This window comes from Neophocaena asiaeorientalis, unplaced genomic scaffold, assembly GCF_003031525.2.
Source record: "Neophocaena asiaeorientalis asiaeorientalis breed wild unplaced genomic scaffold, Neophocaena_asiaeorientalis_V1.1 scaffold388, whole genome shotgun sequence".
Classification (NCBI taxonomy): Eukaryota; Metazoa; Chordata; class Mammalia; order Artiodactyla; family Phocoenidae; genus Neophocaena; species Neophocaena asiaeorientalis.
The window spans coordinates 3,235,118-3,260,136 of record NW_020172738.1 but is presented as its reverse complement, the minus strand read 5'-3'; the positions used below and the strand labels follow the sequence as shown (position 1 = coordinate 3,260,136).

At 40.6% G+C, this 25,019-nt stretch overlaps 1 protein-coding gene across 3 annotated transcripts in view; it reads right to left on the bottom strand.

The window, feature by feature from the left end:
* The window catches only part of PID1 (phosphotyrosine interaction domain containing 1), a 311,639-nt gene that overhangs the window by 91,228 nt on the left and 195,392 nt on the right, over window positions 1-25,019 (bottom strand). The window lies entirely within an intron of this gene.

The following is a 25,019-nucleotide window of genomic DNA, read 5'->3' as shown; positions in this document are numbered from 1 at the left end:
AGGTTAACAAAAGGGGAAAAAAGTGGTGGCTTATCTGAAGATTCTCCCCTACTCAGGATTGGTAAAAATAATATTATTTCAGCGGGGCACTAGAATATTATTTTCCATTTCTCCAGGCTTAACAAAGGATCCTCATGTCTACTTATTCACGTGCGTGTGTCTCAGAAGAATGCCAAGAGGTCGTCATTAGTATTATAACAGGGAAGGAAAAGATCCTAGCTCTGTTACTACAGCTCTGAGACTAATGGTAAGTCATTTATAGCTCCACACCCCAATCTTTCTTCTATGAAGGGGAAAAACAATCCTACTGACCCCGTATTTTGAGATGCTACGATGCAATGCTTTGGAACAGCAAAAGAAACAGAGAAGAGAAACCATTATCTGTCCCACACAAGTGAGAAAGCAATCAAAAGCGACCTCTGTGTTTGCTGGTCTATTCAAACAATGTTAACACACTGTTTCTTCACAGGAAAGTATTAACCACAAAAGGGTTTAAAGTAAAATACACCCAGAAGGTGAAATGTGTCAATCCTACCAAGAAGGGCAGGATCTCTGCCAATGTAATGTTGTTTCCTTGAGTCAGTAAAAAAACAAGATGTTGACCTGTGTAACTATGAAAAGAAATCTGGTATATCTCAGCAGCAAAAGAGTCTTGAACACAAGAATTTAGCCAATTTGATGAAACTTCACTTACCTGCTCAAAAAAATCCAACTGGGGCAGACTATTTCTCAAGTTGCTTTCTAACTTATTATGCATAATTTGTTTTCTTTACCTGGACCACCTTTTTCACTCCAGGGGGAATATCATTTTCAAAGTTTCAGCTACTAAGGAGCAAATGCCTTGGACAGGAAGCTTGGGGTAATCATGAAGTCATTTTCTAAAGAAATAGAACTACCTTAAAAGTGTGTGCTGTGGACTTCCCTGGTGGTGCAATGGTTAAGAATCCGCCTGCCAATGCAGGGGACACAGGCTCGAGCCCTAGTCCGGAAAGATCCCACATGCCACAGGGCATCTAAGCCTGTGTGCCACAACTACTGAGCCTGTGCTCTAGAGCCCATGAGCCACAACTACTGAGCCTGCATGCTGCAACTACTGAAGCCCGCGTGCCTAGAGCCCATGCTCTGCAACAAGAGAAGCCACTGCAATAAGAAGGCTGCGTGCTGCAACGAAGAGCAGCCCCAGCTCGCCGCAACTAGAGAAAGCCTGCACGCATCAACGAAGACCCAATGTAGCCAAAAATAAATAAAATAAATAAATTCATAAAAAATAAAACGTGTGTGCTGTGGCAATGGTGATGTTACTTGCATAGAGCATTCTATAACAAAGCTTTTACATATATTGCTTCACTTATTTCTCACTACCCATAGAGTAAGTACCATTTTCTCTATTTTACAATCAAGAAACTATGGCTTAAAGATATCAATTCATTTGTCTAAAACCACACTGTGAGTACATGGCAAGGCCAAGATCCCCACAAAGTCAGTGTACTTCCTGTTGTATCATTCATCTCTACAAGAGCAATGTATTACTTTATCAGGACAATGCCTTTACATTTTAGCACCCTAAAATAGTTAACACCCTAAAATAGCAGTAGTCAGTGGGTGAAAATAGTTCAAATGCTTAACCCTGTGTTATTTATTCTTTATTTAAAGCCAATGCTGATGGGAAACCACTCTTGCCTTCCTAAAGGAATGGTATAATTTCTCCTTTGATTTATCAAAATACCTAGAGAGGCAACTTGGGAGCATAGTGAGGTGACAAAGGAACAGCATGTACAAGAAAAGTCAATGATCTTGAACTAATTAGGACAAAGTAGGAATACAGAGCCTCCTCTCTCTACACCTCAAAATCTCTGAGTACCACATGGGCGATGGGGGTCTCAGCCAGTTATTGTTGAATCTCAAAGGAGCAAGGTTCCCCAACTGACATCTGGGTTATACTTAAAATATAGTATTACTCTATGGTTAGTAAATATCAGGACAGCTAAACATTCCAATGTAACTTAGTGTTTTTCTACACATTCTAACTTCGAGAACCATGTACATAGGAATCACATCATCTGAGGTATAGTCTTTGTTTTGTCATTTCCTTTTGACCAAGGGAAAGTCCCTTCACCACTTGGACCCTCAGTCTCCTCGTCAGGAAAGGGAGTTGAATAAGAAGGTCCTTCCAAACTCCTACATTCCCTCTACTTCATCAGTATGATCTAGGTTTCTGGAAGCTGGGTAATGAGTAGTTACAACTGAGAAATGGACATATGCATTCATTCATTATAAGTTCTGTGGGGCTCTCTTCTCAAACTGTAGTTTGGGGAGAGGAGTGTGTGTGATACTTGTTTATTCATTTAATAAATATTTATTGAGTACCTACAAGAAGCCAGACACTGATAAAGGTGCTAGGGACAGAACAGCAAAAAAGATGAATAGGGTCCTGCCCTAATGAGGCTTACATTCTATGGAGGAGATACAAACAATATAGAAATAAATATGCAGCAAACAGGGAGTGATTATGGCTGTAGAGAAAACAAAGGACAAAGGGATAGAGAAGAATAGGGACCCTGAGGTTTTTAACAAGTTATCAGGGAAGGAGACTGCAAAAAGGTCCCATCAAGAAGAGGCCTGGGGACTTCCCTGGTGGTGCAGTGGTTAAGAATCCGTCGGCCAATGCAGGGGACACGGGTTCAATCCCTGGTCCAGGAAGATCTTCCACATGCTCCCTGGAGGAGCAACTAAGCCCGTGTGCCACAACTACTGAGCCCACATGCCACAACTATTGAAGCCCACGCGCCTAGAGCCCATGCTCTGCAACAAGAGAAGCCACTGCAATGAGAGGCCCGTGCACCGCAACAAAGAGCAGCCCCCACTCGATGCAACTATAGAAAGCCTGCACACAGCAACGAAGACCCAATGCAGCCAAAACTAAATAAATAAATTTTTTTTAAAAAAAGAGGGCTGAATGAAGTAAGAGAATGAACTATATAAAGAGCTGGACTGTCATTTCTTTAAAAAATGCAATTTTCATAAACATCTCTGAGAGAATCAGTGTTTGCTTTCCTTATACAGTAAAGTTTTACTGAGATAAGTTTCCATAGCTGAAAAGTTAATGAAGAAGTTTATATAATTTATAACAATCCAGATCTCTTTTGCACAAAGTGGCAGAGAGATGGTTTCTATGCAATTATTAATTAATTCAACAAAACTTATTATGTGCCTACAATGTTTAAATAAATGTAGTCCATACAATGTTGGGCGTAACGGCTTAAACAGTCACATCCACGTGTGTCTTTGCTAGAGAAAAGTCCAACGGCGTTACATAGAGTGTGCAATGGCACACAGCAATGGCTGAATGTTTTCCACTGGAATCCCAAGCAGGAAGTTACTCTTCCCTCTACACGAGTTTTGCAACTCCTTTCCCCAAGGCCACCGTGCCTAGAGAATGCTGATGGATCACTGGAGTGCGTGCCACCCTACAGTGAAACCAAGACCCAGACCAAAGGCACTCAGATTAGAGAAAGCTCTAGATATTTCCAGCATCACACAGCCAGTTGTGTTCACTGGTAAAGCAGGCAGCCAGCATTTGTAGAGCCTATTAAAGGCAAGCAAGTCTACCATAGTCACTCCTGGAAATCAGGTTTGAGGGCTTCCATACTGTACTTCATCGAGCAAGTTCATTAGCAAATATTATGAACTTTTAGCAAACCTTCTGCCCTGAAGCAAGAAGTGAGACATCTCAGTGTGGATGGTGTGGAATGGAAAGGGAGAGGTGCTGAGAAGGGGATCACTGGAACAGCTAAGAGCTGTTACCAGTTCCTTAGTAGGCAACTTTGAACCAGAACTTGGAACCCACCGGACAGCATTATAAACTACTGAGCCAGTACACCCTCCCCGGCAGGGTTATATTTCGGTATTGGAGCTGGATGAAATCAAGCTTACTTTAAAAAGAGAGACACAATTGAGATACAATTCACATAACACACAATGCACTCATTTAACAAGTACAGCTTAGTGGTTTTGGTATATCCACAGCGTTGTGCAACCATGACCACAATCTAACTTTAGAACATTTTCATCACTCCAAACAAGAAACCCCATACCCAATGAGCAGTCACTCCCCCACTACCTGCCCACTCCTGTCCAGCCCCAGGAGAATACTAATCTACTATCTGTCTCTGTAGATTTGCCCATTAGGACATTTCATATAAATGGAATCATATCATATATGGTATTTTGTGACCGGCTCCTTTCACTCAGCATAATGTTTTCAAGGTTCATCCACATTGCAGCAGGTATCAGTGCTTCATTTCTTTGTATTGCCAAATAATTTTCCATTTTATGGCTTTACCACATTTTGTGTATCCATTTATCAGCTGATGGATATTTGGGTTATTTGCATTTTCTGGCCATTGTGAATAAAGCTACTATGAACATTTGTGTACCAGTTTTTATGGGGCATATATTTTCATTTCTTTTGGGATTATTTTCTCTTGGATATTTTTTCCTAAGAATGAAATTGCTGCTGGGTGATAAAATAACTCTAACTTTTTAAGGTGATATAATAACTCTAGTTTAACTGTTTAAGGAACCACCAGTGTGTTTTCCAAAATGGCTGTACCATTTTATATTCCCACTAGCAGAGTATAAGGTTTCCACTTTCCCCAAATCCTCACCAACACTTATTATCTTTTTGATTCTAGCCATTCTAGTGGATGTGATAGGTTTTTTTGTTTGTTTTGTTCTATTTTGTTTTGTTGTTTTGTTTTGGGTGTGATAGTTTTGATTTGCATTTCCTTACTGTTGAAAGACTTTGAGCATCTTTTCCTGTGTACATTGACCCTTTGTATATTTTCTCGAGAGAAATGGCTAATTATCTACCCATTTTTAAAATTGGGTATTTGTCCTTTTTATTAGAGTTGTAAGATTTCTTTATACATTCTGGATACAAATCCCTTATCAGCTATATGATTTGCAATTATTTTCTTTAAGATGCTAGTGGACAAAGTGGACTGATTCCAGGTAATGAACTTCCCTCAGGAGATGCTGCCTTTGCACGAGATGCTGCCTTTCCCTTTATGTCAGACTCTGCTACGTGGTAAATGAATCACAGAAAGACTTGAGGATACCATGAGAGACTTTCTGTGTATGTGTTTGTTAAAACCTGGGGCAAAGACAAAATAAAATGAAATGTTTACTCTTCAGGCATCATGCTGACTTAATTTTATTATTTTCTTTTTGACCTAAGCAGGAGTTTCCAAAGAGAAGTCTGGAGCTTTGTTTTTGTTGGTGGCTGCAGTAGATGGGTATTAGGCAATCTATTTTCCTATCATAATCTATCTATCTATCCTGGGATGGCTCCATTTTATTGCTGTGGTATGTTCCTTCTGACTTCTCCCAGGCAACTGACATTTTACTTATTTTGGGTAAAGAAAAAAAATGTTTTTTAATTGTAACAAAATAAGAAAAAGAAAAAAAATTAATAAAAGATTATCTTAATTCTCTCAACAGTTACAAACAAGAAAGAACTGAGGTTATGTCTGGCAGTAAATCTGATAGCATCACCTTTAATTCTCTATAATTACATGTTAAAGTCCTTTTCTCATGCTTCATATTTGCCTTTAGTCAGTTTAACAGACCCTGAAAATGAGACTTGTGACTATGTCTCACATCTATGGACGTATTACTGATATCTGACCTGCTGTTTAGAAAGAAAAAAAAGAAAGAAAGAAAAATAAAAGAGAAAACCTAAATGTAGCCTGAGCTGCATTTATTTTTTTAAATGAGGTGACTAAATTAAATGTTCCCAGTTCAGAGATTATACTATGCTTGCTACTGCATAACTGAGTCTAGGGTGGAGGAATAGCCCCTAAAACAAAATGCTTTACCACCACCTGTTGACTAAAGATTTCTACAATGGAATACTACTTCGCCATAAAAAGGATGAAATTTTGCCATTTGCAGCAACATGGATGGACTTGAAGGGTATTCTGCTTAGTGAAATAAGTCAGAAAAAGAAAGGCAAATACTATATGATATCACTTACACGTGGAGTCTAAAACCTAGAACAAACTAGTGAATGTAACAAAAAAGAAGCAGACTCACAGGTCTAGAGAACAAACTAGTGGTTACCAGGGAGGAGAGGGAAGAGGGAAGGGGCACGATTGATGTAGGGGATTAAGAGGTACAAACTATAAAACAAGCTACAAGGATATCCTGTACAACATGAAGAATAGAGCTAATATTTTATAATAACTATAAATGGAGTATAACCTTTAAAAATTGTGAATCACTATAGTGTACACCTGGAACTCATATAATATTGTACAGCAACTATACTTCAATAAAAAAAAAGATTCCTGAGTTGGAAGAAGAATCTAACTCTTTGTATACCTCCTATTCTGAACAGTATTTCTAAAATTGCCCCTCACGAGACTTCTTCATTTTGCCTTGGAGGCCTATTTCAAAATTGGGCTTAGGGTTAAACGTCTACATGTGTGAGTGTGTATCTCTCAGGGTGGGACGGTGAAGAAAATATTACCACTATTTACTGCTATGCAGTTTCTGCTTCTAGTATTCAGGACATCTCACTTCCCTGTCTCTCTGAGGTTGGTTTTAGCTCTAAGACTTGCTGTGGCCAATAAAATTGAGCAAAAGTGATCTGTGCCTCTTGTGCTGAAGCACTGAAGAACCCGTGTATGGTTTTCCATGCTCTATTGCCCGTTACTGAGACCTGTGAAATTCCATAGACAGGAGCCTCTGGCAGCTGGGGTCTCAGAGTAAAGATGACATGAGTCAGAGCCCTCCACCAGTGGGTATGTGCTGTAAGTAAGAAACGAACCTGCATCGTTTTGGTTACTGACACTTGAGGAATGTTTGTTATCAGAGCATAACATTCCGTCCTGACTAATACAGGCAGCAAAAAAGAACTGCTTTCATTCTGGGTCCAGTTCTTCCTCTGTACACTTAAAAATTCTCTATCAATTATCGAGGCAAATGACAAAGCAAATCAAACTTGATCTGATCAGTTTACAAAACCTGCCTCTTGGAACTCGAAAACATCAAAGGAAAAACTGCCTAGAATATAGGTTCTACTATACTGAAACGTGTAAGCAGTTCTCCCTTTCCTTCTCCCCCCGCCCCCCGCCGTAAAAACAGACATTGTAGCCTCATATCCATGAAAATAAAATAAAAGATGAGAATAGACAAGTTTTCTGAAAATCATCCCATTCTTTAAATATTTAAATATGGGCCATCGAGCGTTTACCTACTTACTATATACTAGCCAAGCTCATCTCCCCATGTGCATTGTATGCCTGTGGGAGGCTTGTCTTCACACAGGCAGCTTGGTCTACCATTGAAGGCTTTCTCCATTGAAGTATATTGAGCATACTGAACAAAATGTGAACCTTCTGTCTCTCAGCAACAAAGCTCCTGCTAGGTTCCGAGATGGCTATGGACTGCACATTCTTTGGGTGCTATTTAGGGAGCAATAGAAGACAATGCAACTCTAATGTGTTTACCAGGTCAGTTTCCTGCATAGTTATAAAGCCTAATTTCTCCTTGCAGCCATCCCACAAAGATCTTAAAATGTGACTACATCATGAGTTTGAAAGACTCTCAAAAAGAGCCACCTGCCAGATGCAACGGCAAATCTCTCTCTCGCTCTCAAAAAACAACAACAAAAAAAGTTTTCCTAAAAAGATGCTCCTGTTCGAAGAGTCTATGAAATAATGACAATGCAGCCCCAAAGGATGTAGGATTTTGGAGAGAGAAAATTAAAAGAAAAAACTCATCTGAAGCCAGAGCACTGAGTTTTTCCCATTATGCTACATAAAAACGATGGGTCTGGAGGCAATTTAACAAGTTTAAATTACAACTCGGAAAGTAATAAGCTTTGGCTCTTGAGATGCACAACCAACTGGGAATGGTCTGGTAAAAAAAAATTCTCTGTCTTCCACATTTCTCAGCTAAATCCCAGATGCATATGCAACACTTAGCATTTAGGAGATAATATGTGAATTTATGAATCTGCAAGCAGGATTTAGGAGCCTGAAATTACTAGAATGATGGTCTGAGATATAAATAAGCTTTCACCCACCGTGTAAAATACCGATAAAGAGGTCTTAACGGATGCTTTGATTTTAAAACATGATTCCAAATAGAGTGTTACAAATATAAACACCAGCAACTTCAGAAATGTCATTCATTTTGTATCTCTACATATCCAGTTGAGGTGACTTTCTCCAGAAAGATGGCCACAAGCCAAGTGTCCCCTCATGTTTGCACTTGTCTACTTCACTGTCTTATAATAGTGACAGCAGGCTAATAACTTCTTTAACCAACATTTTGGAGGCTTAACAAAATAAAGGTTTAGTTTTTGCGCCAGTAACTCTCCAAGGCTGGGCTTCCTGGTCAGACAGCTGTCCTCCAAGCAGCAGGTCCTCCCTCAGCCTGTGACTCCACCCTCCTCTTAGAACTTGGAGCCTCTCCATCCAGATGGCAGAAGGAGAAGGAAAATGGAGGAACATTTGCACATTTCATGGGCCAGGCTTGGACAAGGAATACATCTCTTCTGCCCACATTTCAGTGGTCAGGACTCAGTCATATGGGATATCTACCTGCCAACGAGACTGGGAAGTGTAATCTAGCCGTGTGTCCAGGAGGGAAAGGGAAAGGATTTGATGACTCCTTTGCTCCCTTGCTCGCTAAGACATAATCCCTTTGTTTTCTGTTCTATAAAATGGGCATAGAAATTGTACCTGCTTATTATTATTCTACCTCTACTTTTGCCCAGGGTATCCAAAACTGACCGGACTCAAAACTGACTTGAATTTTAAGAAGTTTATGAATGAGCAAGTTTGCCAGCTTCTTTCAATTGGAGGCTAAAAAGTTATCAGTCACCAGCTAGGACACCCCTGTTGGGGGCTGAATGTCTGTCCTCCCCAAAAATTCTTATGCTGAAATCTAGTTCCCAAAGTGATAGTATGTGGAGGTGGGGGATTTGGGAGGTAATTAGGTCATGAGGTTGGAGCCCTCATCAGTAGAATTGCCCTTATAAGAAGAGGCCAGAGGGACTTCCCTGGTGGCGCAGTGGTTAAGAATCCGCCTGCCAATGCAGGGGACATGGGTTCGATCCCTGGTGTGGGAAGATCCCACGTGCCACGGAGCAACTAAGCCCGTGAGCCACAACTACTGAGCCTGCGAGCCACAACTACTGAGCCCACACACCACAATTACTAAAGCCAGCACGCCTTAGAGCCCATGCTCCGCGACAAGAGAAGCCACCATAATGAGAAGCCCACGCACCCCAACGAAGAGTAGCCTCCGCTCGCCGCAACTAGAAAAAGCCCGCGCGCAGCAACACGCAGCCAAAAATTTAAAAAGTTAAAAAAAGAAGAGGCCAGAAAGCCAGAAAGCTAGCTCACTCTTTGGACCAGGTGATGACACAGCAAGAAGGCAGCCATCTGCAACCAGGAAGAGAGCGCGCATCAGACACCAAATCAACCAGCCCCTTGATCTTTGATTTCTGAGCCTCCAGAACTGTAAGATATACATTTTTATCATGGATAAACCACTCAGTTTACGGTATTTTGTTATAGCAGGGCAAGCGAAGACAACCCCTTTCTTGAGTCAAGGTGTCCAAAATGCAAAGTAAGCCGTCAGAAGGTGACATTCTGAGCAGGGGTAAGTGAGAAGGACACGCGCCAGTCTGAAGGTGGGTTTTTTTTTCTACACCAAGTATTTCTCACCCTGGCACTACGGAGCTTTTTGGCTGGATAGTTCTTTGTTGCAGGGCTGTACCACACACTGGAGGATGTTTGGCAACATCTCTGGCCTCTACTCACTAGATGCCATTAACACCTCCCCAGTTGTGAAGACCAAAAATGACTCCAGACATTGCCAAGTATCCCCTGCGAAATAAATCTGCACCCCTTAGCTTTCAGAACCACTGTTCTAGATCATGAAAATGTATAATGAACTAACACACAACCCACCATGTGGCTGGAAAACTCCTATATGCCAGAGATGGTACCTGTCTGTCTATCTGTCTGTTTTTCTATCTCTCTCTCTCTCTCTACCTCTCAGACAGTCTGGAAAAACAGCGCCATGTACATCCTCTTTGGCCCTCCTTTCTCTAGCCTCCATACAGTTCATCTCCCTCAAAGGTCACATGCTTCCTTCAGACGTGTCGTTGCCATCGATGAGATTACACCTCTCTCCTCTACAGTGAAAGCTGTCAGAGGCTCTGTGTCTCCCATTCCCCCAGGACACCAATGTTACACATTTTGTTAGGGACTAAATTACTAAACAAGCTTCCAACCACAGGTAAATGGATTGGGACTATTATACCAGTCCCCCCGCAAATGTCACTCACTTATTCTCAACAGCTAAAGGTGTTTCCATTCCAAGAAGGCAATAAGGAAACTTGACATTTACAACCTCATCGTAAGGCACTTATTCAAAGCAAAATCCAGTTTAGGGAAATGCATTCCCTTAAACTTCCTCTGAAAACTCAAATAGAAAAATCTTTTTAAATCTTGGTCCAAATAGTGATACTACATTGTCTCCCTTCAACTAACTGTTGCATCTCAGCAATTAGAGAAAGACTCTCTGATGTTGGTATAACCGTACAAAGTTCCAAGTGTTTCAAGTTGACATGTGCAAAGGGACTTATTTATTACTTTCATTGCTCAAAGGAGAATCTTTGATAAGGAAAAAAAATGTTCAAAGCCAAAGAATGCTTTTATTTGTATAGAGAGGACTTACTCTAAGATGATAAGGCTTGGAAAACCCAAGCTATTTAACGAATATTACATGAACACTGCAATAAAAAACTGTCAGCTTTCCTTCATTCCAATTTATTTTTAAACTAAAAGCAACAATAATAGTAATAACCACCACCATGCACTGAGTGTCTATCATCTTGTAAGCCACTCTGTTCATCATCTCTGATGCTTACAAATACCCTGTAGACAGGTATTTATATCATATTTTCAAAAGATGAACAAATTGAGGCTTAAAGAAGGCAAGTGATTTGTCTGGGAACACACAGCTTGGTAAATACAGAACTGAAACTTGAAGACAAGTCCCCCTGACTGCAAAGCCCTCCGTGTTTATACTATTTCCACCAAACCATGAAGTTATGGGAAGTTCATCTGTTGAAAATTCCACATTGGCAATCACAGGCATGCCTACACAACAAAATCTAAATGTCACCGTGGTAACAGATATTTTAATTTTCATTTCCTTGCCCAGAGGTTCTCCTCCGCTGGATTACATGTTAGGTTCTGCATAAGTAGATTAAATCGAACCCGAACTATTCAGAAAGTGTTCTTTTATTATTATCTTGGAAGAGTAGTTTATGCCAAGAGCATTATTAAGAAGCACATTTCTAACAACAATCTGATTTGCCTGTATCCCCCAAGTGAGTCATGGTCTCTTCCCTAAGAGTATAGGCAGAGGAAACGAAGCACAATGCTTCTCTTTCTCATCTGTCCCCTGACACTTTCCCCCCCGCCGCCCCCATGCAGTGACCTCATAAGCTAATGAGAGAGGTGGCTGCTCAGTAGAGCAGCACCCATGGCTGAGCTGTCGTGTTCGCACTCATTACAATGAAAATCTGTCCTGCTGCCCAGTGGGCTCAAGTCACCATGGCAACCTACCAGCAACATCACTCACACAAATTACAGCAAAGAAGCATGGACTAGCTCCACCCGGAAACTGAAGCAGGCACACAAAGAAGGAGATATTTCTCAAGGATGCTTTGCTCTTAAGTAGCCATTGGCAATCCCGCATCTGTTCAGCTTTATCACCAAAATAAATGTCAGTTCCCTTAAAAGTCGTTAAACAAAATACACTTGAACCTTCGTTGTGACGGAACTGTGAGTCGAAGCTCTGAATAACTATGTCATGAAGGGCAGGATAAGGAGTCGTCTCAATAGCTTTCGAGCCCTCAGCCCATCTGGAATGCTGCAGGCACACATGTGCCCTCGCATTCCCACGGTGGCAGAACTTTCCCTACCGAGTGTGCAGGTCCCAGCAATAGGTCCAGGGAGGAGAAGCCTGGAGCCACAAAGGAAAGGGACAAAGTGATGCCTGTGTGATGTTGAGGCAAGAAAAGGAAACTTGGTCCTTTTGGAAAGTTCTTGTTTTCCTCTTTAAAAAAAATACATATACGTGTATATATGTATGTATGTGTACATATATATATATATATATATGAAAGTCTTTAAAAATATCATCTTTAAGAAGATACCACACGAGAGGCAGAAGAAAGTCCTTTTTTACTGGAGGACAGTGGAGATGAAAGGAGGACAGCAGAGATTGAATAGTCACCGTGGAATGTGATTGAGTAAGTCAATTAGGGAACTAGTAGCTTCTCAGACCATTTCATGGGTCCATTCAAGTTGGTGACTATGAACTGAGAAGGACACAAAACTTCCCAATTCCTTTCAGTCCACTTCCTTCATGACACTGGACTCCTGGAAGGCTTAATTCCCTCTGTGTCATAGGCACCTAGCTCAGCTTCTGGCACAAAGTAAACGCTCATAAAAGGTAGCGGACCTCAACTAGAAATGGCACTGTCCCTAAGGTCTGATGTATTAGTTTCCTGGGGCTGCCGTAATGAAGTCTCACAACTGAGTGGCTTAGACAACAGAAGTTTATCGTTCCAATGGCCAGGAGACCAGAAGTCCAAGATCAAGGTTTCAGCAGGGCCGGGCTAGGGAAGGGTCCGTTCCAGGTCTCCAGCCTGGCTTCTGGAACTTGCTTGGCTTGTGGCGGGATAACTCCAGCAGTCACATGGAGTTCTTCCTGTGTGCATGTCTGTGCCCAAACTCCCCCTTTTTACAAGGACAGCAGTCACAGTTGATAAGAGGACCTCCCCACTCTGACATAACCTCACCTCAAGTAATTACACTTAACCACGACTCTATTTTTAAATAAGGTCACATTTGGAGGTACTAGGGAAATAGGACGTCAACATATTAATTTTGAAGGGATACCATTCAACCCATAACATCTGAGCATAAATAAACCTTAACTAAATACTAGATTGTTCTATGCAAAAATTATGAAAAGAGTAAAGAATCCCCTTCACACACAAAAATGACCATGGCAGCCAGACTTTAGGAGTAATTTATTTCCTATAAGACTACAGCTTAGGCAAAATATCCATTCTCTCAAAAGGCACCACGAAATACTCATGCCAGACATGAATTCCACTAATTGATCCTATTTAGCAATTAAAACCCAAGATCTCAGCATAGATCTGAATAAATCACAAAGGTCAATCAAGTAAAATTCGGTTCTTAAAGGGGCTTAATATTTTCTGAGAGAGGAAACAAAACTCGGCTTAGGTTGAAAGGAGTACGAAATATTTATCTAACTCAGAATCAATCACTGTCAAGCAATTTCCAGGAGACAGAAGAAGGCTGGTTATAATCTAGTAATGTCATCTTGAGGTCTGGGAGCAAACCCGTCAAACAATCTTAGAAAAAAACAATGCAGACCCTGACAACTGTATTGTTCTTGGAACCAATCCTTGAGTATTAACTTCTGTGTTTCCCAGATGGTAGGCTGTTTCTCATTTATTTAATGGCACTTAGTAGGATCATCTCCTTTTAAAGGTGCACATCCTCCTCACTTCTGGGAGAAGGAAGGCTTAAAATTGGCTGCAGGAAGGGAAGGATATACTTATCGCACAGAGTAAAGGGTTAGAAGATGAACACGGTCCTTTCACATCTCCAGTGACGGTCTGAGGACCACAAGCCCCCATTTCCAACCGACAACCTCAGCAAGAGGGCGTCCCCTTCACACACTGGCCCCCCCTCTGTGCTCATGTGACAGGTAGTCACCATCCCAGAGAAGTTAAGTGAACGGTCAACATTACAAAACTGACTTTCAAGCCCACAATTCAGAATAAATAAATAAACACGAGAATTCCAGCTTTTGGCCGTCATTATCACTGTATGCTTTTCTGGACTTGAGCAAACCCTCTGTTTTGCTATTGGCATACGTTGCTGACACTTTGTAACAAAATGCTAGAAATTCTTAGTTTCTCTCTGATACATACCATTTTAAATTTTGTACAAATGAGCTCTAGATTCAGGTGACAAATTAATCCAAGCTCATTATGTAATTAAATGTTTGATTAGGAGCAAGAATTAACATACTACACAGAGGCATATAATTTTATGAGACAAACTAGTTAACTTCAATAAAGAGATTCATCATGGTAACAAATTACCTGACCCATCCAATTCAATATGTAATTCAAAATAATTTTTCAAGTTATCTAAAAATGTAGTTATTAAAGAGATATATCAAAATGCATGTACTACCCTGTAGAATTTTTTAAAAATTACTTGGGCAAAAGATGAGGAGATTTTAAATGTACGCTTAAAAATATACAGAGAGTAAAGCTCAAAGCTGAAATTCAGAAAAAAAGGATGAAACGTTGACAGTTTTTTTGCAGCAAACATTATGTGCTTGAATTTCTTTTTTTCAACTTGGTGATATTTGGAAATGGTGCATTTAATGCATTTTTCAGTCTTTCTGGTTATCTTGGTAAAGGGAACTGGCTGGTAGCATTCAAACTGGAGATGGATTTGTTTTAACTGCCAGATACAATCTCTATTAATCAATCCGAGGTCTTCAAGTACAATTCTGTTTGCTCCTTCAGGAGCTGGATGGTATACAATTGCTCACAGCTGTTTCTAATTACACCTTGATCCAATAAATAACTAAATATTTTTTAACATTCTGGTAGTAACTACTTAAGAAGATGCACAGATCAATAATTAAAAGTAACACTTCCAGGCATCAACCTGCATAAATTAGAACCTGTCGAAAACACAAACACAATTCAGCAGGTGGCACTATTCCCTCAGCCAGAATTCTCTTCTTTATGCTTGATCTGAGTACTCTCTACGTGGCAGTTACCTTTATTCCTTGCTTCCATGGAATTCCAGGACCTAAATCAGTATCAACATGCTAACCTCAAATATTGATATATTGCCTGGCTTCTTCTCATGATCCAGATTTAATAAAACAAAATGGAACAGATAGCAGGTGTAAGAGGAAAGAAACAGCTTGATTTCTCATCATCAGAGTGCTACTTCAAAGTAAATTAATTCTTTATACCCCCTAAAGACAACCCAAGTGATGACCTTTTCTACTGATACTATCCAATGAGCTAATTTAAAATATTTAAACTAACCAATGAGCAGTTTTCTCTTCTTCAGCACTATTGACATGTGGGCTGGATAGTTCTTCATTGGTGAGGAGGTAGGGGGATGACACCCTGGGCATTTTAGAATCTTTAGCCGCATCTCTAGCCTTTACCCACTAGATGCCAGTAGCACCTCCCTGGTTGTGACAGCCAAAAGATATTGTCAAATGATCCTGGGGACAAAATCATCCCATCTGAAAGCCATCATTCAATGAGTGTTCTTCCTTTATACTGAAGACAGATCTCTGGCTTCACCGCCCGAAATCGAGCTATTCCACTAGCACACTTTGAATAACAATGTTTATTATCCTTTTTTATCTGATTCCAAAGGTTGATGCATAGGTACTGTTGAAAATTCTGAAGACAGGAAAAGCACCAAGAGGAAAACTAAAAGCACCAGTAATTGCCCCATACTATGACAATGACTGCTCTAATTGTATCACCTTAATTTTTTTTCATGAAGATGCACACAGATTATGTATAATAATTATTTGGTTTGTTAAAATCTGAGGAAAATACAGCAGTACTATTTTGTATAAAAAAAGAAAAAAAGTCTTTTTAATCTCTAAATATATACTCTGGCATTAAATACTCAATTAAGCATGATTTTTCATGGCTGTAGATTATTCTTTACAAGAGATAAATGTGATCATTTGTTTTGTTTAACGAAGCTCTTGTACTGGACTTTTTTTTTTCTGATCCCAAAGGTTAATGTAAATTAATTTTACTACACTCTAGGGATAATCCCCACAAATAGGAAATTTTAGTACTAACCTATTTTAGTTCTACCTTCACGCAAAGAGAACAAAAGCGGGAAACAAAGAAGTGAAAAAATGAAGAGTGCTTCCCTGGTGGCGCAGTGGTTGAGAGCCCGCCTGCCGATGCAGGGGACACGGGTTCGTGCCCCGGTCCGGAAAGATCCCACATGCCGCGGAGCAGCTGGGCCCGTGAGCCATGGCCGCTGAGCCTGCGCGTCCGGAGCCTGTGCTCCGCAACGGGAGAGGCCACGACAGTGAGAGGCCCGCATACCGCAAAAAAAAAAATGAAGAAGCAGGGGACAAAGAGAGAAAGGAAGAGAGGGAGGGGGAGAAAGAGAGAGAGACTGAGAAGGGGAAAAGCAGGGGGGAGGGGAGGGGAGAAAGGGGTGAAGAGGTGCAAGAGAGCACAGAGGGAAAGATGGAGGAAAGGGGTGTTAGGGAAGGGAAGCAGTTTCAGTGGACGCTGATTTACAAATAAATTTGCTGGCATCCTTCCCACTGTTCTTTCTTCTCAGTCTTTGAATGGTTCCTGCGGTTCATCCTCCTACAAAGATGACACTGCTCTTGTCCACCATTCAGAGAGCACACATGTTGAATTATTTTCCCTCATACACAGCATACACTCACATGAAATAAAACTGAGAAGCCCTGAAAGCATGATGATGCTAAGTGAAAGCAGCCGGACACAAAAGGCCACATATCGTATGATTCCAGTTATACGAAATATGCAGAAAAGGCAAATTCATACAGACAGAAGGGAGATGAGTGGTTGCCTGGTGCTGGGGTGTAGAGGATGGAGAGTAATGGCTTGACTGGTAGAGCTGTCCTTCTGGGGTATGAAGATGTTCCGGAACTAGACCGTCTTGATGATTGACAACAGGGCGAACGTACTAAACGCCGCTGAATGATACACTCCAAAATGGTGAAAATGGTAAATTGCATAATATGTGTTTAAAGCAAAAGTCATGAATGAAATAAATAATAAAAGAATCTTTTTACAAAAGCATTTGAGTTGAGTTGTGGGGATTTAAAAACTACATTAAAAAAAAAAGCAAGAAAAATAATAGCTATTTTATTTACCATCCACTACCTGTTACTTATCTTATTTGGCCTTCACAGCAACCTTGCCAGCTGAGTATTAGTCCCATTTTACAGATTATGTAAGAGAGACTACGAAAATTAAGTTGCTTCAGGATAGGCAACTCCTTGCCATATGCTCCAGTAATCCCATTCCTGGGCATATATCCAGACAAAGCTGTAATTCAAAAAGATACATATACCCCAATATTCATAGCAGCACTATTTACAATAGCCAAACCATGGCAACAACCTAAATGTCCATTGACAGATGAGTGGATAAAGAAGATGTGGTACCTATGTACAATCGAATACTACTCAGCCATAAAAAGAATGAAGTAATGCGATTTGCAGCAACATGGATGGACCTAGAGATTATCATACTAAGCGAAGTAAGTCAGAAAGAGAAAGACAAATACCACGTGTTATCACTTATATGTGGAATCTAAAATATGACACCAATGAACTTATCTACAAAACAGAAACAAACTCACAGACATAGAGAACAGACTTGTGGTTGCCAAGGGGGAGGGGGAGCAGGGAAGGGAAGAACTGGGGGTTTGGGATGAGCAGATGCAAACTATTATATATGGAATGGATAACCAACAAGGTCCTACTATATAGCACAGGGAACTATATTCAATATCCTATAATAAACCATAATGGAAAAGGAAAAAATAAAAGGATAGGCAACTACTGCAAGGTGGAATTAGAATTTGCTTCTGGCTCCAAAACTTTGTGACTGGGTTAAGTAGGTGGATAAAATCCTTGACTGTGGCCTTACACGTATATTAACTTCCTGAGTTAATGAACACACCTCATCCACACAGTCATTTAAGAAAGGAGAAAGGTCCTTACCCCATCTGTGTCCTTGCCATGTCTCATCTCAAATGAGGCACTATTTCTCAGCAGGAAAAGAAACAGGATGAAAACACAGAACATAGAATTCTAACTCCTTTTCCCACAACCATCTCATGAGCAAACTGGAGCTTAACCTCCCACTTCTGCCAAATGAGACATAATCAATCAAATGAACTAGCTAAGTCACTGAGGCCAGGAGGGAATATCATGGGGAAAAAAATAGATGGTTTCATGCATCTATGACTGACTTCAGAAGTCATATTTTCTTTTTTTTCCAGCTTTATTGAGATATAGTTGAAATATAACACAGTGTCAGTTTAAGGTGTACAGTGCGGTGATTTGATACAGGTATATATTGTGAAATGTTTACCACAATAAGGTGAGTAAACACTTCCTTCATCTCACATAATTACCATCTTGTTATTGTGATGGTGAGAACGTTTAACATCTATTCTCACAGCAGCTTTCAAGTGTAAGTACAGTATTGTTAACTATGATCACCATTATCCCTGGAACTTACTCACCTTACAGTGGAATGTTTGTACCCTTTGGCCAACATCTCCCCGTTTCTTCCACCCTCCATCCCCTGGTAACCATCAGTCTGCTCTTTGTTGCCAAGAGTTTCATGTTTTTAGATTCCACATGTAAGTGAGATCACACAGTATTTGTCCTCCTCTGTCTGATTTGAGATCACACAGTATTTGCCTTCCTCTGTCTGATTTATTTCACTTAGCATAATGCCCTCAAGGTCCATCCATGTCATCACAAATGGAGAACTTCCTTCTTTCTGTGGCTAAATAATATTTCATTGTATGTATATATACCACATTCTATTTATTCATCTGTCGGTGAACACCTAGGTGATTTCCGTATCTTGGCCGTTGTGAATAACACTGCAGTGAACATGGGAGTGTAGATATCTCTTCAAGGTAATGAAGAAATCATAAATTTTCATGCTGCTTATAGCCAAATAGCAAACAGACAGGGATGACTGACAAATCAACACACCTCATATACAGAACTTTCCTTAACATTTCATTAGTTCACAAACAGTCAGCACCTTAGTCAGCTGCCTATGTTTTGTCTTTGTTACACAGAAAAAGAAATCTAGCTGATGCTTCCAGCAGTGACTAGCTAGTTACACATATGCCAACATCTACTTCCCATGATCTGGGAGGGCTCTCCAGTGTGGTTCCTGTTGAGTTTGGTCAACCCTAAAATACACTGGCACCTCCCTCCAATCCTGATGGAATCTTCACTTTCAAAAAACTATGGTACTTCATAGCTTCAGAGTGTGAGCTCTGTGGTCTGCAAAGGTATACCCCAATAGACTATCTTGTGAAGAGATGGCAACCTCCTTGGTGGCACCTGATACAAAAGTTCTGTATAAAAATGCTTAGGATATAATTACAGCAAAACCTAGGGCTACAGAAAGGCTAGTCTCCAGCAGGTCCAGCTTTTCAAAACAACACTGAACAGGGGTGGGAGTCAAAGGAGTGATGCAGGGAATGAAAGCATCTCATTGAATCAAGAAGGAACTTCGGCTGCAAAGCTGCAATGAGTGTTTTTTTTGTAACTCCCAAATGTGGCAATTAAATGAATTACTGTTCAGAAAATAAAAGAAGGACACCCAGAGCAGCAAAGAAGACCCAAAGATAAGGATGAGTACATTTTAAAGCAGGAAAAGAGTAATCATGTGAAATGCAGAACTCATTATTAGACAGTAAACAACAAGCTCAATTTATGCTTGTTGATTAGTGGAATAAGGTCTGAAGAGCAGATGTGGTTAGTAGTTTCTAAGATGGCCCCAACAATCCTCACATCCCAGTATTCACGTCCTTGTATAATCCTCTCCCCTTGAGTGTGGACCGGATCTTGTTGTGACTGGCTTCTAAGATGCCACTTCCAAGTTTAAGTTACAAAAAGACTCTGTCTTGTGTCCTGCGTATCCGCCCCCCCACAGCTCTCTCACTTGCTTATTCTGATGGAAGCCAGCCGCCATGTTGGAGAGCTGCCCTATGGAGAGGCTCTCGTGGCAAGGAAATGAGGTCTCTGGCAGATGTCCTCAGTCCAGCCACCTGTAAGGAGCCGAATCCTGCCAACAACCACCTGAGTGAGCTTGGAAGTGGAACCTCTCTCAGTCGAGCTTTGAGACGAAACTGCAGGCCCAGCCAACAGCTCCATCAATGACAGCCACAGGAGAGACCCTGAGGCAGAGGCAGCCAGCCAAGCTGCACTCAGATTCCTGAACCTCAGAAACTGTGAGATAATAAATGTCTGCTGCTTTAAGCAACTCATTTGGGGGTAATTTTTATGCAGCAATGGATAACTAATATAACAGAGTTTTCTGATATTTCACTGGTTAATAGAGAATCATTTCATAAATTTAATATTCCTCCCTCTTGGACTTGGCCCCCTAACCTATTTCCTACATATGAAAATAGCTTCTTTGGCCCCTTTACGTGAATTAAGGATAACGGATTATTTACCCTCCACTAAAAAATCAACTAAGGATTGGCACTTTCTCTTTGATTCAAATCTACTGGCTGGTTATTCTGAACTGCAGGGGCATAAATTGACTAAGGAAATTATTAGTACTGTTTGACCCCTGAGAAAATTTAGATAACTATTTGCTCAAAATTCTCAGCTCTACCTTAACCTAAAACTACACACTGCAGTGATGCAAAACATTAAGTAGAAGGTTCATACATCCCATGCCAGATCTTATCACGTACCTTTTTGGTAAACATGCTTTTCTTAGAGAAACGAGCCATAAACTAAAGTCTGTGCAGCAGAAAAATTCAACTCCCTTAAGACAAACGGCTAACTCCTACCACTAAGCTCTGCTTGTAACAGTGAAGGAAAAATGCAAGCGGAAGATGAGGGATTTTTTTTTTTTACATTTAAGAGCTTTAATAAATTAAGTTCATGATCCTTTTTCTTTAATCGCAAACCTTTGTGTATGTCATCAATTTCAAGTAAAGTAAACTGCATGAGGCAATGCCCTTTTCTGATTCCTCATAAGTAGTTGTTCTATTTAATACATTTGGGGAAGTCCCAGGAACAAAAGCATAGAGAAAATGAAATGATTTCTGTCAGACATGCCATGCATATTTGTATGGGTAAGTAGGTGATATATGTACTTTAATAAAAAGAACCAGGGGCCCTGAGAGTGGAAAATAAAGCATCATCATTTATCCTTTTATCATTCTTTATGAGAAAACATATTTAAGTTAATTTCTAACAGTAAAGATGATATTTATCTCTTACCAGAGGACTGAATTTCAAATCAAGGACACTAAATTCAGTCTGATGTTTCCAATTAGATGTTAATGGCTTAAATATATTATGCCCCGAATGGAGGCAGAGAAATGAACAAAGGCTTGAACTCAAAACACTGTAAAGTAAGTCAGTCCTCAAGTGCTGAAAGACACAAATAAACAAAATAACAATAAAGACACATATGCACTTCTACGCGGGGATGAAGAGAATAGGTGGATTTAGGTCAAATGCATCTGCATCAATTACACAGGTAACTGAATCTCCATAAACCAGCACCAAGAGTTATGCTTTCTATAAGTGATACACTTTGCTTAGCTAATTTATAAATATATACACATCAAGGCCATTGAAAACTGCACGGAACGGGCTTTCCATTGTTCTGTTTGAGAAACTGGAAGAAAGCAAAAGAGAGACTTTGATGGATCACAGGGAAATGCATCAGCCTTCCTCCACGTAAGGCAGGCAAAGCTTTTCCTTTGTGCAGAAGGGGCATGGGTCTCCCTCCCACTGCACCCTGCAGAACGCACTGGACCCTCAGCCGGTAGAAATGAGAAACGAAACGACGTGCCTGGAGAAAGGCAAACAAGTTCTTGGAAACGTAGAGGATAACGACAGCAAATGGCCTTTTGCTTCCATTGTCAAATCACAGCAGAAAGCAGCCCCCACCCCACGCACCTCCACTTTTCTCCTGGACCCTCAGAAGGAGGCAGGAAACAGTGGTGATGGTCACGTCACATGTGCAAAGACTAGAGCAACAAGTTGTCTTCTGAAAAAACCTCAGCACTTATAAAAATTTATTAGACATTTTTTAGCTTTATTGAGGTTTAACTGACAAATGAAAATTGTATATTTTAAGGTGTACAACTTTGATGCTGTGATAGATGCATACAATGTGAAATGATCACCACAGCAATGCTAATTAACATATTCAGCGCCTCACATAGGTTGTCTTTTTGTGGGTGATAAGAACACTTAAGATCTACCCTCTAAGCAAATTTCAAGTACACAGTACAATATTGTTAACTATAGTTGACTACGCTGTACCATAGATCTCCAGAACTTATTCATCTTGCAAAAGTGTAACTTTGTACCCTCTGACCAACATTTCCTCATTTCCCCCACTACCCACCTCCTCGGACCCTGGCAACCACCATTCTACTCTTTGCTTTGACGAGTTTGACTATTTTAGATTTTACTTATAAGTGAGAACAGGCAGTATTTGTCTTTGTGCCCGGCTTTTATCACTTAGCATGATGTCCTCCAGGCTCGCCCACGTTGTCCCACATTTCTCCGGATTTCTCATGCAGTTTTTCTCCCCTATCTGTCCATCACTAAAGTCCAACTGAAACGCCTGCTCTTCAAAATGGGTTCCAAGAGCCTCTTTCTGGCAGAGTTACCTGCATACCAACTCCGCATTCTCTAAAATACTCATTTGACTATTGGGTGATCATTGAATCAAAACTGGAGCAGAAACAAGACACCCTGTGGCCTAAGATCTAATGTTCTACATCGTCATCTTGCTATTTGCTATAGACGTATTTTTGTTGTTTCACTGTGTCAGTTTCCCCTTTCCACAGTCCTAACGTATCTGATTTCCCTTTGGAAGTTCAGGTAGCCTGAGTAAGCTCCACCACAGAAGAAAATCCCCAGGCTGGTATCTTCCACCCCTGGACCAAGGTGATTTGCTCGGGCTGGGAAGGTAGTGTGAACCTATCAAATCAGAGGCCCTCGGTGCTTTTGCTGGACAGGTGAGATCCAGGGTATAGGAGGAGGGAAGGAAGCAGGAAAGGGGACAGTGGGAAAAGGGAAGAAATGGGTAGGAGAAAAAAGGGACTAAAGGAAAGGGTGGAATAAAGAGAAAAGAGAAAAAGAAGGGCAAGAAAAAGAGGCAGAAGGAAAAAAGAGCTTCCTTATACCAAACACTCCTTCATAATACACGAATTCTTAATCTTGCTTCCACGTCACTGTCAAGGCACTTAACCTACCTTTATTCACACTTAAAAGAAAGAAAACAGGATACAACATCTCAAATACCACCTTATTCACAGCCACGGCATAATCATTAGCTGATGAGTCAAATACTGAAGCCTAAAGACAAACCACTATGAATTAATGAGTGAGGTGAAGAATCCATCTATCCTACAAATACAGTGAAAATGACACTCTGCTTCTTTCACAGAATACTAAATTTTCCATATTTCAGATAGTGCTGATCTTAGCATCCTTCTATTCCAAAAACCTGTGTTGTGATCTATGGAACAAGAAGAATGAAAAACTCCCAAGTCTAAACACTCAGGCACTGAGAAAGTCTCTTCTGCTTGCTGCAAAGACATCTCAACCCACAAATGTGGACTTTGCCCTAGTTAATGAACCATCTTGGCTATGCTAACTGGCTGCTAGCTGTCAATAAATTTCAGAGTTTGGCCAAAGCTAGATGAGCTGCATTTCATTTGATGCCTTTAACATCCACATGAGTGATTATGATTTCTTTTCTTATCTCTCCAGTGATACAGTAAGGAGGAGCCGTGTCACTGGATTGGCCCAGAAATGAAGAAAATGAAACAGTAAGGCTGATTTCCCATCTCTTTGTTAAGAATGTCACTCAGCCTGATGGGTCTAGGCTTTCTCACCTGCTGCATGGCCCAAGAAGGCATCTGGTCTAAATCTAAATATCTGACACCAGCCTATCACTTTTTCCTCCTGAAACAACAGCAAGTATCAATGAACGAACCTGGCATGCTCTTCTGCAAAGTCAAGAAGCAGCCTCAAGGTCTTTACCACCGTACTCCAGGTCCTTTGTCTCCAAAGTACACCCTGGGAGGTATGCAATAAAATCCCTCAGGTTAGGGATGGTATACCTTAGAATTTCTATTTACAGTTATTTTCATCTTCAAAAATGTTAAATAAATTCAACATAACTCATGCTTAATATACAGACTGACACTGGCACCCTCAGCCAGTCCATATGTCAGATAACTAGTGTCACAAACAGAATAAGAAGTCTCCAAGGGTGTGGTTCTACCGTGGAAAAGGAGTTGACAGGGCCACCTCACTCCTGTGATCTCTCAGAACATTACCATTCACATTTGTTCATCTCCATGAATTTATGGGTTTCATAGCCTGATTGTAACAAAGCCCAGCTGAAATTCCTGCTAATAAACAACAGATTTAAGATAATAAAAAGAATTCACACACAACCAGATGACAACAACAACAAAAATGGCAGAGCCGTTACATCTCCTTCTGTCATGTGATCTTTTCTACCTCATTCTAGGGTGAAAACTGATGATCTGATTAGATCTGAAAGGTTAGCCAAAGAATACTGAAGTCATCAAAGCCATCTAAAATTTGGTTTTACATCTACTGTAATTAAAGAACTTGCCTAAACTGATGATAATAGGAAGCCACTGCAATTAAAAAGATATATACATAATACCATTTATTTCAGATTTAGCTCATTCTTCTAAAATTTCCATTTTATGTATTTTTTAAATATACATAAATGTATCAGTAACCATTAATATACAGATTTATCCTATATATTAATAAATTTATAGCTATCAGTAGTGAATGTTTATTTTGTTTAAAAGGAAGCATAAGTTAAAAGGAAAAATGCAGGGCTTCCCTGGTGATGCAGTGGTTGAGAGTCTACCTGCCGATGCAGGGGGTACGGGTTCGTGCCCTGGTCCGGGAAGATCCCACATGCTGCGGAGCGGCTAGGCCCGTGAGCCATGGCCGCTGAGCCTGCGCGTCTGGAGCCTGTGCTCCGCAACGGGAGAGGCCACAACAGTGAGAGGCCCACGTACACCAAAAAA